Below are 15,446 nucleotides of genomic sequence, written 5' to 3'. Positions count from 1 at the left end.
CGTAATTTTTTAAAATTAAGAGCGTTTTCAATGAACAATTTATAAACCATCAATTTTCCACCATATAAATCATTTCTTCCGAATCGTAACAAATTTATTCATCTTGAGAATTTTACCTTTTCACAGAAATCGACGTCATACCTATAAAAAATAAGGTTTTCAAAACGTCAAACAATTTAAATTGTCTATTTATAAACAACAAATGTTTAAACAACTAATAATTCTGTGCAAAATGTGATTTGAATGACGCTGATCATTCACGATTTTTTTTCAAACTTTTCTCGCGCAATTTAATTGATAAATTTGATGATTTTACAGTGTGGTGTGTACTAAACTGTGAAAGATACTTGGATATCCTTATGTGGATAGGAAACTGGGATGAGACGTAGAAAGCTCGGAGACAGGTACTTACGTATGGCTGAATGAACTGCACGTGCGATAATTGAGGAAAGGGTTTTATGAATGCGAGGAGAAGTGCATGGGTTAGCGTGTCATAGTGACTGTTCGTTATTCACCCGCGAATGGTGTTTAATTACTTAATGAGATTAATCGCGATGACATAGATTTAATAATTAATGGTATCAGGATGTGCAAGTGTGAAAGATGGATATTCCGATGGCAGAATACCGGAAGTGATCTATGTGCATGTTCTTTTAATGGAATTATTATGGATCCGTTGTGAATTATCGGGAATTTGGGATGCGTTTGGAGGGACGGGTGTTTTCATTCGGAGGCCATTCACTGCTACGTGATATGGCGATGTGTTGAGGTACATGTAGTACTGCTGTTGTAGGTGCTGGGCTCACGCGGGAACGGTTGATCCAAGGAGAACGGGCAGTGCGGAGTCGCGCCGCAAGGTGGCTAATTCTTTCTGCATGGGAAATTTCGATTTAGAAGGCATAAGGAGGGGTCTGGGCGCCGTGTTTAGTCACTCTGGTTTCCCTTCAATACACGCATAAATCTTTCGCCTTTTACTAAAGATTTCCGTGGAGGGGAACAATTGATGAGTCTATACTCAATTTTTTGTGCACCCGGCTTTTAGCTGGGTCGTTATATAAGTTAAACACAATTATAGATTCTTGAGGGAATTGTTTTTCTTGTCTACACATCTTTCAGCTTTTTTCAATTTATAACACTGAGAAATTTAATTGATGAAGAGAAAAAATTGAATTTTGGTGTTCTTTTCAATAACACCAAACTACAAATTATTACAAATTACTGCAATCATTTTTACCGATGAAAATAGATTACAAGAATCATATTCAATTTTTTGTTTTATTTTCTCTATGAAACTGACTTCAGTTTTTTGCTTTCATGTCAATTTCACAAACATTCGATTTTATAAATGGATAATTTTCAGTTTTTCCTCATATAAATTCTGAAATCAAAGGATTCGTAAAAAATTCTTTCGCATTTTATTAAATATATTCGTGCAGGGGAATAATTGATGAGTCTATATTGAATTTTTTGTGCACCCGGTTTTTACCTGAGTCGTAATACAATTCGAACAAAATTTCAGACTTCTGAGGGAATTTTCTTCACTGGTCTATCTTTCAATTCTTGAATGGCTATTAGTTATTGGATCTAATTTATAACCCTGAGGAATTTAATTGAGGAAGAGAAAGAATTTGATTTTGATGTTTTTTCGAATAATGCAATTACTTTTGTCGATCGAAACAAACTATTAGTGTTACATATTTTTATTATTGGAAGTTGTAAAAAATCATCCATTAACGACTACCTGAACCGACGGAGCCCCAGTTAACGGCTAGTTCACCCATAAGGTTTTAAATTGGAGCAAATTTACCCAAACGATTTAAATAGCTAACACGGGTTGATGCAACCGACCCTTTATTTTTTCAACTCATTGTTTAGATCAGTTTTCATTAATATTCGGTCTTATGAAAAGATAATTTTTATGTTATCTTCACGTAAATTCTGAGATCCAAGAATTCGCAACAAAATCAATCAATTAATTAATTTTTTTTAATTATTCAATTAATTAAAAAAAGTTGATCAATTAATCAAAAAGTAATTAATTGACTAATAAAAATCCGTAAAGCATTCGTTGAGAATTTCTTCATCGTGATTGAAGGAATTCGGAATGTGTCCCATTAATTTTGTTCCAGAGAAAAACATTAATGGTGTGAAAATGCTGATCAACTACCCTCCTTGGAATGTATGACGCACCTTTTAAATGCTCAATGAAAATGAACGATACTCTCCCCCAGTCGAATTTTTAATACCACATTTGAACCGCTAGGTGGATCCTTCTACTTACCCTGATACTTAAAACTCACACCAATTTCTCGCACCCTAAATGTCTACCTGAAGGCCATAACTGCCCCTTTTGAATGGGCGGTAAGACACTCTGGTTTCCCTTCAATTTACGAATAAATCTTTCGCCTTTTACTAAAGATTTCCGTGGAGGGGAACGAATGATGAGTCTTTACCAATTTTTTCGTGCTCAATTTTCTAATTGGGCCGCAATAAAATCAAAAATTAATTCTAGACTTTCAATTTTCGTGTACACAGATTAAATCGAAGCAGATGAAAATTCTGATGAACATAAAAAATTTCAATGTGAATTCTGAATTAATTTCAGTCCAGTTAAATTGAAACAATATTAAAAATTGACATACGTGTTTATAAGTTCGTTGAATTATAGAGCAGTTTAATTTTTATGCACAATAATTATTATTATTATATATACATATAACAATGCAATACAATTTTTCATTTTAGATTTGTATTCTTTCGTATTTTTTAAAATCCATTTTATTAAAATGCGATAATAACAAAAAAATGGATCTCGCACTCGAAGAAATAATTTTCGTCCTTCCTAAATTTTCGAAACTTTTAATTTTTCAATTTCCATTCAAAATGAAAAATATAAGATCCTACACTAAGTATTGATTACGAAAGAAAGTATTGATAATAATTACAAAGATTGTTCTCCCAATTAAGCATTATTTTAATGAATTCGAATCTATAAAAACGATATGATTGGGACTCATAATTGAATGTTTCACACCATGTAATTGAAAAAAATTACATTCCTGTTTTTTTATTTCCTCCCGCGAATATTGTCGTGCTTTTTTTTCCATCTACTCAAGCTGAAGGAAAAATTTTAAGCACCCAAACCCCATTCATAGTGAAATAGAAGACAACACGAAAAATCCAAAACATAAATTTGAACGATTCCAATGCTTCCATTCGGAAGCAAAAAACACTAAATCCGCAGCGTTTCGAATCGAATCAGTTATCATAATGTCCGTTCACTTCATTTCACCCTGGGAATCATCCGACGAAATCATTCACTTCATTTCACATAATAAGGTATAAAATTTTACGAGTACATATTTCTAACATGGTCCATTAGACGTGAAAAAATTTCACTCACTCCCCTCATCCCGCGACGACATTTCAAGTGAAAACATCGGGAGAGAGAGAGAGAGAGAGAGAGAGAGAGAGAGAGAGAGAGAGAGAGAGAGAGAGAGAGACAGGGTTGAAAAAATTTCAACTTATTATGACAAATGTGTGACTGGCGACTCGAATAACAGTATATCCGAGGGCATGTGTGTGTGTGCGTGATGCGTAGACGATTGTCCAGAGTGGCACAAAAAATGAGCTGGACTCTGTTGTCAGACAAATAGCCCAGGAACTCATACCTCCTGCCAGGCCGTATTCGACGACAGGTACGATAATATACTACGGACCACCTATAGTGACTTCATGACTTTGCCATATGCCACCGTGACTAAGGCCCACATGGCTGTATATCGTTCTCAATAATGCATGTATACCCTTGTTACGGACAAACCCACAAAAGTTGAGGAGTACTTCAATTGAATGATGAAAAAAATGTAAACTAAGGACTCAGAAACGAAAAGTCTTTATGAATAATTTTGTATTTTTCATTAAAGTGAATCAGTCACTTTATTGTTTACGAAAAATTTATAAAGTAAGTGGTAATAAACGAAAGATCTTTATGAATCATTTTTAATTTTTCAATAAAGTGACTAATTCACTTTAATGAAAAATTTCAATTCGAGTTCTACTGAACATACTATTAGTTTTTGGCGGATTCTACGGACAAATTCTGCAGATTTTCCGCCCCCTTTTTTCAATAGGAATGTTCAATGGAAAATATTCTATAGGAAAAATTGATAGAATTCGATTTTTTTATAGAACTTATTCTGTGGAAATATTTTGCGTAGAAATTCTGCGGCTCATATTTTTCAAGGTTTTTGTTTCGTTTCTTTAATGAAAAGGGAAAAAAATAGAGTACAAAAATTTATGAATTCATCTCGAGGAATTCCTATAAAGACAATGTCTCAATCAAAATTTTTTATAGGAAGATGAAACTTTGCTGAATTTTTCTATAAAATAGTTTCTATTGCAAATTTTTAATAAATTACAAAAAATGCGCTGTAAAACTACGGAATTCTTCGATAGAATTTTCTATCTATTTCGCTAGGTTTGTCTAACAAATTTTGTCGTTTGTGGAATCAACTAGTTGTAATTTCAAATAATTAATTCAAATAGATGTCATTATTTAATTATTTATTAATCATTATGCTCTTAGAAAATTACCCTTGAGAAATTTCGAGTAAAAACGCTTGACATTTTTAACAGCGACAAAGTTACATGAAATTTCTGTAGAATTTTTCATTGACAAATCAGTTAATTTCTTGAATATTCAAGTAATTCTCGATTTTCAGCTCCATACAGCACTAAAAAACCTTGAAAATTTTGAAAATTTAGGCAATAACTTGTCTGCATTTTCACTCTACTGAGAATTGAATTGTATGCGATGTTCAATTTTCACGATGAGTTTGAAAATTTAAGCTTTCATTGAAAAATCAATTATCGTTCAACATGAAAACCCCAATTTTCTTGAATTTTCAAGGTAAATGAAAAATTTAGTGAACGTTTGCACTTGAAATTTCAAGAAATTTCTAACAATGTAAGTGATTACTTAATTATTAATTAATCAATTTTCATTGTTGTGAAACAGGAAAATTGAAAAAACGGAAAGACGGTTTTGGTATTGATTTTGAACACATAAAACTCCACGAAAGTGATAAGATAATTTTTCTTGCGGTTCATTTTTTATCCGAGATCGAAAAGGAGATATCAGAGGCGTTATTTACCGTAGACAGGTTTTGCTGGGGTGAGTACTGGGGCGGATGAATGTTAACAGACAACAGATACAGCGCGAGGATTCCCCCGCACCCCAACATATCAAAGATCATGCAATTAATCAACGTAAACAGAGCCCAATCGAACAATGGAGTCCCTTTTTATTGCCCCCCACCTTGCGCCCCTTCTGCCCCCCTCTGGCACTGCCTTCTGTCAATAAATAAATCATGTTTAGTGGAGGCGACCCCACACCCCGCCAATTTTCCCCATTTTTTCGGGAAAAGCCTCTGCATTAAAAAAATGAACACAAGTTTTTTTAAGGTTTTTCGTATAAAATGTCAATAAGGAAAAAACATGGAAAATTCACGAGAGAAATGTCTGAGTGTGTTGCATCATTGAGAGTGCTTGCACATTTTTTTCAGATCTCAGTCTCAAGAAAAAAAATAATGAAATTTGGGTGTTTTTGTAACCCCTCCAGCCATAACCTCCGAGGTTACCCCACTCTCAATTGAGGAAATTTCCATGGCACCCAAAAAAATTATGAACTATTGAGGAAAAATTAGTGGGTGATAAATCAAATCTTTCTTGAGAACACGTACAAGTTTCAGATTTTTTTCAGATTTCATAAGAAAGTTATTTGAACAAATGATTCGGGAAATTATGAGTTTCGGGGCAATTACGCCCTCACGCGCAGGCGCGTGATTCGAATATCAGTGAGTATCATGGAAAAGGTATGGGTTGGACCATGGAACTGAGAGAGAGAAAACACTCGACAGGCTTACCAACTCAAGAGGCATTTCAATATTATTTCAATAATTAGAAAAGCATCCAATAAAAATTATTTGACACCCGTAAGTGATGAGAAAACAATGAATCAATCTGATAAATAAACTCAATATTCAAAAAATGCTCAAATGCGCAGTTAAATAGTTACTTGAAAACGAAAATTTCGTGCTCAGCGATTGAATCAGGGCTCGAGAACATTAAGACTCCCCTTCCGTTTCATCCCCCCCCCGTGATCTACACACGAAACACCTTAACAGTGATATTTGATCTTAACTAATTAAAATAGAGATAAATTAAATTCAGTAGCGAAGTGGTAAAACGGTTTAAGTCGATTTTGACTATTCGCCATTTTTCAGTGAATATCTTGGTATCTAAGGGAGATAGCTAAATTTTTCTTAAGACCTTTTTTGTAGCACTCAATTTGCTCTATAAAAAAGTTTATTACAAAAATTTCGTTATCTCTTTTAGATTCGGAGATATTTTTCAAAAACTCAACTAAGAGATGAGTCGACTTAAACTGTTTTACCACTTCACTACTGAATTAAATCATGAATTTAGAGGAAATTTCACATAGTTGACGTTATTTAATTATTAAGGAGAGGAGGACGTCTACATAAGTTTAAAACAAAAAAAAAGTTTGTAACACCAAAAAATGAATGATAAATAAATAAATTAGTTGAACACGGTTTTTTATCGTGAACTGAAAATCTTGAGATAAAAAAATTCACTCGTCATTCATCACAAAAATGAAATATTTAAAAATTCATGTGACACTAACGCGAGAAAGCATTGCAACACAAATTATGTGTTCGTTATGCATGCGTCCGGAATATAGTCGCGGAAAATTGACAGACCGACAGACGAATCATTTGTTATACCCTCGTTCGCCCATCTGGGGAGAAGCAAAAAAAAAAGAAAAATAAAAAAAAAGTATATGCGCTACTCCCCGACCGGTCCTTGCTTTCCAGTCCTGTCGCGAATTAATCCATCAAAACACTCCCACCGTACACCAGCGGAACACCCCCGCAGTCTTCATCCCTTTTTACAACAGCCCACCTTCCTAAATACATGGGAGCGAAAAAAATTCGTGCATCAGTACGAGCGCTTGTCGGGCCATTGGATTATTTAGGGCCAATGAAATTGGACGGGACTCTCTGGAGAACAGCAATAATTCTGATTTACGCTTTTTTTTGGACATTATTGAGTACCTATTGGAACATTCGCATCAATTTGGAGAGTTAATATTTATGTTAAATCATAAATTGGACGTGGGTTACTGTTGAAATTTGAAATTATTGTGTGTATATAATAAACTGCTAGGTATTTTAAAGAATTTATGGTGACAGCATATCAATTTTCAATGTTGTACCAGCTGATTGGATTGGGATTAATTCAAAATTTATATTGGAATTTTTTATGGTCATGCAAATTTTTATATGAAAATTCAAATCGACTTCTGGGGATAGAAAGTTGAGACGAAAATTAAGACGCAAGGCTCAATGTCGGTCCAAGGTTGGTTCAAGGTCGGCTCAAGGTCCATCTCTCTATCTCTCAATATAAAGTTCAGAAATTTATCGAAAGTTTTATATTTTCAACTTTCCGACTCACACTGTTAGAAATTTTTTGAAATTTTATGGAAGATATTACAGTAAATCTCATTGGACTCTAATGGTTAGAGTGACATTAAATCAGATTTAAAAAAAAAAGGTTACACGGAGAGAAATATTCAGTAAAAATTACGGAACTCACAATTCACTCACCGATTACCGAATCGACTCAGAAAATTTAAGTGACGGTATCATAATTTTTCACAGGAGATTTTAGATAAAAATTACGGAACGCTCCGAAAAAATTCCGTGACAGTTGCGTAAAAATTCCTATACGCACATTTCGCTCCGGAATTACGGAAAAGATACGTAATTTTTATTGAATATTTCTCTCCGTGTATGAAATTTCAAGTTTTAAGTAGAATTCACGGAGATTCATGAGTTTTCAGTGTAAGTGAGATGGGAATTTCGCAACTTGATTAAATGTTCAGTGGAACATAAATACTCAGAAGCAAAATTATATGAATTTTTAATTTTTCCCTGAATTTTCCCGATTTTTCTGAATTTTCACAGAATAATTGAACTGAAAAATGAAGTATTTTATTAATTTCCAGATGATTTGGACAGAAAATTAATAGAATAGACAAAAATTCCTGAAATTTCAGTGGAACTTGAACACGGCAAAAATTTCCGGAATTCGAGACGGGAAAGTAAACGAAAATTTTTTACAGTGCAAATGGAAAAACAAATTAATAGTGAAGTGGACGGTGACAATGGAAAGGAAATTATAATAGGATATAAAACGAAAAACAAACAAAAAAATTGATGATTCTTGAAATTGTAATTGATCATTTGATTTGCCGCGAAACATTTGTTTCATTACACAAATGAAAAAATTGTTTTCACTCTTCAATTTCATTCGAATCAATTTTTTCCGGTGAACCGATGTGGCTCTCATATTTGATCCTCTCTATGAGCAGTTTATCTCGGATGTTCTGTATTTATCTTTCCATGGCTACGAGTGTTTGCGTTCGGTAGGTCGATTCTGCAAACATCAAGTGAAAATCTAGACCCATCCACTCATACAGCAAACAAATGCGATCATTCAGTGGGTAGTCAGATTTCATATAATTCCCACTATTTACTCAGAAAGTTATTAATTCATGTCAATGTACGCAAATACGTTTACCGTACAATACTTCGGTGATAATTGTATCGATAAATTGATAACGAGAAAAAAAAGTGTGCCAGGCTAATTTAATTATTCCATTAATATGAAAAAATTTGAATGATGAATCATATATTTGAACAGTTTCACGCACGAATTAATTTCGCAGAAAAACCTAGCGAATTTGATAGAAAATGATATATGATTACTATTGAACTCCTATTACAAATTCTATTAGTTTTTCACCGATTTCATTGAAAAATTCCGCAGCTTGCATTTTCTTCATAGGAAAAATCCAATAAAAATTATTTTATAGAAAAAAATCCGTAGAATTCTTTTCATCTTTTTTTACAACTTTTTCTATAGAATTCAATACCGAATTATTAAACTGTTTTACCACTTTGTTACTAAAATATTTTCTATAAAAAATCCTCGAAATTAATTTTCTAAATTTGTTCCAACTTATTTTTCTTTTTTATTTTCATTAAAAAAAAACAAAAAATAGAAGAATTTTAGCCCAGAAATTTAGCCCAGAAATTTTAGCCCAGAAATATCAACAGAATAAGTTAAATAGAAAAATAGAATTCTATTAATTTTTTTTATGAAATATTTTTCATTGACAATTTCTATTGTAAAAAAACGCCCAGATAACCTGCAAAATTTTATAGAAAAAATCCGTAGAATTCTTTTTATATTTCTTCACAACTTTTTTTGTAGAATTTAATAGCGAATCATTAAACTGTTTTACCGCTTTGTTACTAAAATATTTTCTGGTAAAAATCCTCGAAATGAATTTTTAAATTTGTTCCATCTTATATTTCTTTTTTGTTTTCATAAAAAAGATAAAACAAAACAAATGGAAGAAATTTAGCCCAGAAATTTCCGTAGAAAATATATCAACAGAATAAGTTAAATAGAAAAATCGAATTCTATTGATTTTTTCTATGAAATATTTTTCATTGAAAATTTCTATTGCAAAAAAACGCACAGATAACCTACAAAATTTTCCACTACAATCGGCCCCGAAAACTGACAGAAAGTTCAATCGAAATCCAATCGAATTTTCTAGCGAATTCGGTAGGTTTTTTTATAAAATATTTTCGTGTTAAATATATCCGGCAGAATTGTTTAATCGATGCTGAGTAATTGTAATTTTTTTCATTCGGACGAATGAAACGAGGTGCTGAGAAAGTACTTGCAAGACATGGGAGTATAGCTCAGTGGTAGAGCATTCGACTGCAGATCGAGAGGTCCCCGGTTCAAACCCGGGTGCTCCCTTCCCTTTTTTTTTTTCTTCGACATAATTAGTTTAGACGAAAACGTGATAGTAGTTTAAGCCAATCCCTCGTATCACTTTCCTACTGTTATCAATTTTTTGTTTCATTTCTTATGGACTTCATAGGACAAGTTAGTTTCCCGTGCTGTTCTTCACTTTTCTTCGTCCGGAGATTGGTCCGTTAGAATCTATTTTCAGGGTTACGGGTGCACTCGATATTTTCTGATATTTTTTAGTCAGAAATTCTGGAAGAATTCCCTGAAAATCCTGAGAACTCTGGAATTCAAGGAGAGATTTCTCTGAATTTTCCTGATTTTCCTTTAATTTTCCCGGAATAATTAAACTGAAATTTGCGGTTTCCCCGGATTTTTCAAGGAATTATAAATTTTGAATGATAAAATTCCTTGAAATTTCAGTGGAAAATTTCTAACAGTTCAACATAAATATTTTTCATTGGAACTATTTTTTTTACCTCGGATAGTGTCCGAGCAAACTCGGTTCCAACTATTGAATGGTCAATAACTTTTTGTTGCATCATCGGATGTCGGCAAAACGACCAATGCAAAATCATAAAAAGTAAATTTCACATGCCAATCATCCGGTTAAGAAAAATCAAATTTTTAAATTTTTCCGGTATGGTCCTCGATTACTATGTTCGCACAGTAATTTTGAATTTTATATTCTCTCCGTGTATTGACGTGTCGCTTCTTAGAACTACTGGTCTCCCACACATCAGCTGTATCGGTGTGAAATGAGGCCGAAGCACAGCATGATGCGAGTGTGAAAGGCTTCACACTTGTGGAGGAATAATTGTACAAGTGTATCCCCGCTGGGCTATTATCACGCAAACACTTCATGGAATTCAAGTTGTTGGGAGTCGACGGGATGGTTATCAAGTATATTTAGGGAATTCAGGTCCACTGCTAGGAAGACATTGAAATTTTATGGACAGTTAACAAATAATTTTCAGGAAAGTGACATTGAAGTTAATTTAGTGAGCAAAAAATTGGGGATTTCCTGATTGCCCTGAAAATTTTATAAAATTCCAAATTTTCCAACTCGAAACATGAATAGTTGATACCAAATTACCCTAACTTCGAATTAATTTAAACTTGCATCCGAATGAAAGCATTGTAATCGTCCAAATTTAAGTTTTGGATTTTTTGTGTTATACCAACCAATTATGATCCAAAAAGTCCCAATATGTCATTTTTAAACCCTGACCGTATGTATGTAATTGTTCGCTAATAAATCGATGGAATTAAATCCTTTTTTTCAATTAAATTAATTGAAATATAAGTCATTATACATTTTTTAATTTTTGTAAATTTAGAATTTTCCGTAAATTTCTCTAAAAGTGAATTTTTTGATGATTTCTTCCAATATAATATTTCAAGTTCATTGCATAATATAGATAGTATCATTCTTCCATTTCATTTATAAAAGAATTTCGGAAATTATTCTCACAGCCTTCAAAAGTTTGTTGATTTTTCATCTTTTGTAAAATTAACTTCCACTGATTATTTGAATAAAAAAAGAAAGATTAAAATTGATTCAATCATCATTAAAGGACCTACTTCGACTTCACTGGCATCGAATAAATGGATTTTCTAGATATATATTATTTCATATTTGAAATTTCATCAAATATTAAACTGAATTGAAACTATTGAAACTTAATTAAACAGAACGATAATAATAATTGATGAAAGAAGAAATTCCATTGAATTTAATAAAATGGTATGAAACGATAAATTATATACTATAGAGGCAGATGATGTGCAAAATTATCATTCGAAAGCATATTACAAATTTATTAGCAAAAAACCACACTATATTAATATAAACGTAATTTTCCACTTGTTTATATATTATGTCATATTTTATGTAATATGATATGATATAATGATAGGGTAATTATATCATATTATATAAAACATAAAATAATATAAAAAATAATAAACACCTCAATTTTGTTGAAATTTTTTCGACATTTCGTAAACCATTTGATCTCAAAATCAATTCAAATTCACAGCATTCAAAATTTTCATTCCTGTCCTTAAATAAAAAAAAATCTAATAGTGTATTCCCTACACTAAAAAAATTGATTCATTAATGTTTTAATAATATTCTATTTCTTTTTTTAATAGTACACTATTAATTTCATTTGTATAAATAATATTCTTTCATTGCCATCACCATATTCTGTCCTTGAAGATGTCAAAGTCTGGCTCCATTCAAAGCCCCAACTTTTCAATGGAACAATTTACAATTGATAAGAAGACCATAATTCAACCGATCCTCGTCTCTAAGACACGCATTTTCTCCTCCACCAGCTGTGGCTTACCCGAAAATAGGATAATTTTAGGCGGTGGTAAGGAACCCAAGTATATGTGTAAAGAATATAATGCTGAAGGGAGAGAACCGCATACGGGGTGGATCATAGACTAATCCATATCGCTCTGGTGGAGACCGCAGAGGATATGAATCACGCAAGTGTCAGCCACCTGCGACACAACCAAACGTTAAAGCCATAAACCCTACTAAATATTCTGTAAATCCGTGAAAATACTTCTATGGGGGATTTTCGTTTGTGTGCTGAAGTCAATAGCGCCAATTGGCCACTCGCCAAATTAAATGTATATCCCCTGTGTTAAGAACTTTCAATTGCCTCAATCCTACGACAACTGGTCTCATGCATTTTAACCATTTTCACTATTAAATGGGTCACAGACTTTTGGCTTTTCGCGTGTCTCGCGTTTGTTTGCCTTAGTTTGTAGAGTATTTTTATTCAAAGGCGATACTAATTTCTAAAATTGTATTCTGGAAATATGTTATTCTGAAATTTAGATTTTGAAACATTTTTTATTCGATTATTTCCAATTAAAAAATGATTTAATTATAGCATGTACAAAAAAAATTAATAAAAAAGCCCAGTGCATTTGCTAGATGATTCTATTGGATTTCTGTTGAACTTTCTATTAGATTCAGGCTAATACGAGTGGAATGCTTAATAAAAAATATTCTATAGAAAAAGTTAATAGAATTCGATTTTTCTATACAACTTATTCTATTGAAATATTTTCTGTAGGATTTCCTCGGGTCAAATTTTCCATGTTTTTTTATTCTATTTTTCTTTCCTTTTCATCAAGCAAATCAAATTACAAAACTTGGAAAATTTAAGTTGAGGAAATTGTATAGAAAATATCTCAGTCGGGGAAATGGTAGAGAAAAATCGAATTCTGTTGAAATGTTCTATAGAAAAAGTGGCCAAAAACCAATAGAAAGTTCAATAGAAATCAAATAGAATTGTCTAGAAATTTTGTCGTGCGTGACATTTTTTTAAATGCGGAATTATACTTTTTTTCAATCAGAAAATGTGAAATAAAAATCGTAGTTTTGGAAACTGCACGCCTCTATTTTCATTCGCGCTCTCCCGCAATAATTAAACCAGCAACGATTGAAAATTCTAATAATAATTCATCATATTTCGTTTTTTTCGCGCTCTCCACGTGTGTCTCAGTTGATAGAACCCTTTCATTCAAAAGCGATGCTAATTTCAAAAACAGTATTCTAGAAAGATTACATGAGGAAATGTACATTTTGGAACATTTTTTAATCGAAAATGATTTCATCATGCGAAAAAATCTGCAAAAAATAAAATTTAAAAATGTAAAATGCATTATAAACGTGAATTATACATTTTTCTTGATCAGAAAATATGAAATAAAAATTAATTCCATTCGATGTGTCGCCTCATCAGCAGTAATTATGATCATCAAATTGTCCCATCGAGGCTCCCCTATTTAAATCCGTTCACCCCCACAAAAATTAAACCAGCGATGATTGAAAATTTAAATAATAATGATGAATGCATAATGATCATAAAGTATCCAAACTCTAAGTGCCGGGATTGTCAGAGCATTAAAGTCAAAGCCGTCTATTGAAATTTGGATGTAAGAGTTAGGGGGGTATAACGATAGAGCGAGCAAGGTTGAATGCCAGATGGTAGATGCCCGGCTAATCCACCATTATCGTTAGCAATGATCGGGACGAGGACTGAGGCGATCATTTCGATTCATGGCGTATACCAGCTCCAGCAGGGGGAGCACGACCATCGACCTGACTCTTCCAGAATTCAGAACAACTCAAGCGGATGGGATTGAAAATGAGATCTCTGGCCTTTTGGTTTTAATCAACTCGGAGATATAGATGGGATGGGGTGGCAGATGGATAAATCAACATTTCTTGGGCTGTTGTTATTCTTCTGTTACAAATTTCTTGAAATTTCAGTCACAGCGCCATCTGAATTGTCGGTATTATGAGATTGAATTCAATTTCAAATGAAAGCGTTCAGTAAATTTCTCATTCATCTTAAAAATTCAAGAAAATTAGATTTTTCATATTAAATAATCATTAGTCCTTCAATGAAATCTTGAAATTCCAAACTCATCGTGAAAATTGAACATCACATACAGTTCAGTTTTCAATAGATTGAGAATTCAAAAAAGTTGTTGCCTGAATTTTCAAAATTTTCAAGGTTTTCAGTTGCGTATGGACCTGAAAATCCAAAACTACTTGAACATTCAAGAAATTAACTGATTTGTCAATGAAGAAATTTACAGAAATTTCATTTAACTTTGTCGTTATTAAAAATTTAAAGAGTAATTTTCTAATAGTGAATCAGCTTTTTTCGTGACACAAAACGTTAGGAACTTTCGTGAAATTTTGTTATCAATTATAAAGATTTATAAACGAATAATCGATATGACGAATAATCAATAGTGAAGTGATTTTAACTTTTTATCCCACCTTTACAACTCGCAAAATGCCCGGATTTTCCAATGTAAATTCCAATGGAAATTCCAATGTGGATGTCAAAAGTCATTACAAATAATCAGAAATTTAATAAAGGAATTTGATGTTTACATAACTTGGTTGAGTGGAAAATAAATACAAAGTAACTGGGACATTTTACCAGTTAAGGAACCCCCTCTAACTGTAGATGATCTAATTTAATTGACACCCTAATAGCCAACAGGACCGTAAGTGAAGAGGGATGAAAATATAAGGGTGGTTGAAACGCGGGAGACGCATGGGATGAAGACAATTGAATTTTATAGGGGTTTGGCCGCCTAACCAACTAATTGGTTTGCCCGGATTATTCCGTCACGTTTTTTGTTTACTTATTTTACATTGAAGGGTTTTAAACATGGACTAACATTAGAATTATGCATTGATAGGAGGAATCATCGCTTTGGGCATTTACTTCAACTTGATCGATGGAATTGAATCCTTTTTTTTCAAATGTCGGTATTGTTGACCCCTATCCGTCAATATTAATTGAAATTTAATCTATACACTATATTTTTTTACTTTTTAATTTTTTTTAAATCCGTTCCACCATAACTAAAAAAATGTTCTGAATGCATTGAATGATGGCTTTAAAAGATCCTTTGGATGTCTCTTTGACCGAGTTAGAAGATGAAACTGATAGCTGTAATCGTTTTGATTTTGAGAAAAT

The 15,446-nt window shown here is 32.6% G+C and overlaps 3 non-coding genes across 3 annotated transcripts; all 3 read left to right on the top strand.

The window, feature by feature from the left end:
• The first annotated feature begins 928 nt into the window (after positions 1–928).
• Positions 929–1,049, top strand: LOC114841228. The gene has a single exon (XR_003783058.1). It is a non-coding gene; the product is annotated as a U5 spliceosomal RNA (small nuclear RNA).
• A 1,317-nt stretch (positions 1,050–2,366) lies between these two features.
• LOC114841227 lies at positions 2,367–2,486 on the top strand. The gene has a single exon (XR_003783057.1). It is a non-coding gene; the product is annotated as a U5 spliceosomal RNA (small nuclear RNA).
• Positions 2,487–9,852: 7,366 nt separating this feature from the next.
• On the top strand, positions 9,853–9,924 carry Trnac-gca. The gene has a single exon. It is a non-coding gene; the product is annotated as a tRNA-Cys (tRNA).
• Positions 9,925–15,446: the final 5,522 nt, after the last annotated feature.

This window comes from Diachasma alloeum, unplaced genomic scaffold (genome assembly GCF_001412515.2).
Source record: "Diachasma alloeum isolate Michigan unplaced genomic scaffold, Dall2.0 Dall_scaffold_00277, whole genome shotgun sequence".
NCBI lineage: Eukaryota > Metazoa > Arthropoda > Insecta > Hymenoptera > Braconidae > Diachasma > Diachasma alloeum.
Note: the sequence above shows the minus strand (reverse complement) of the source record. Positions and strands in the feature narration are given on the sequence as shown.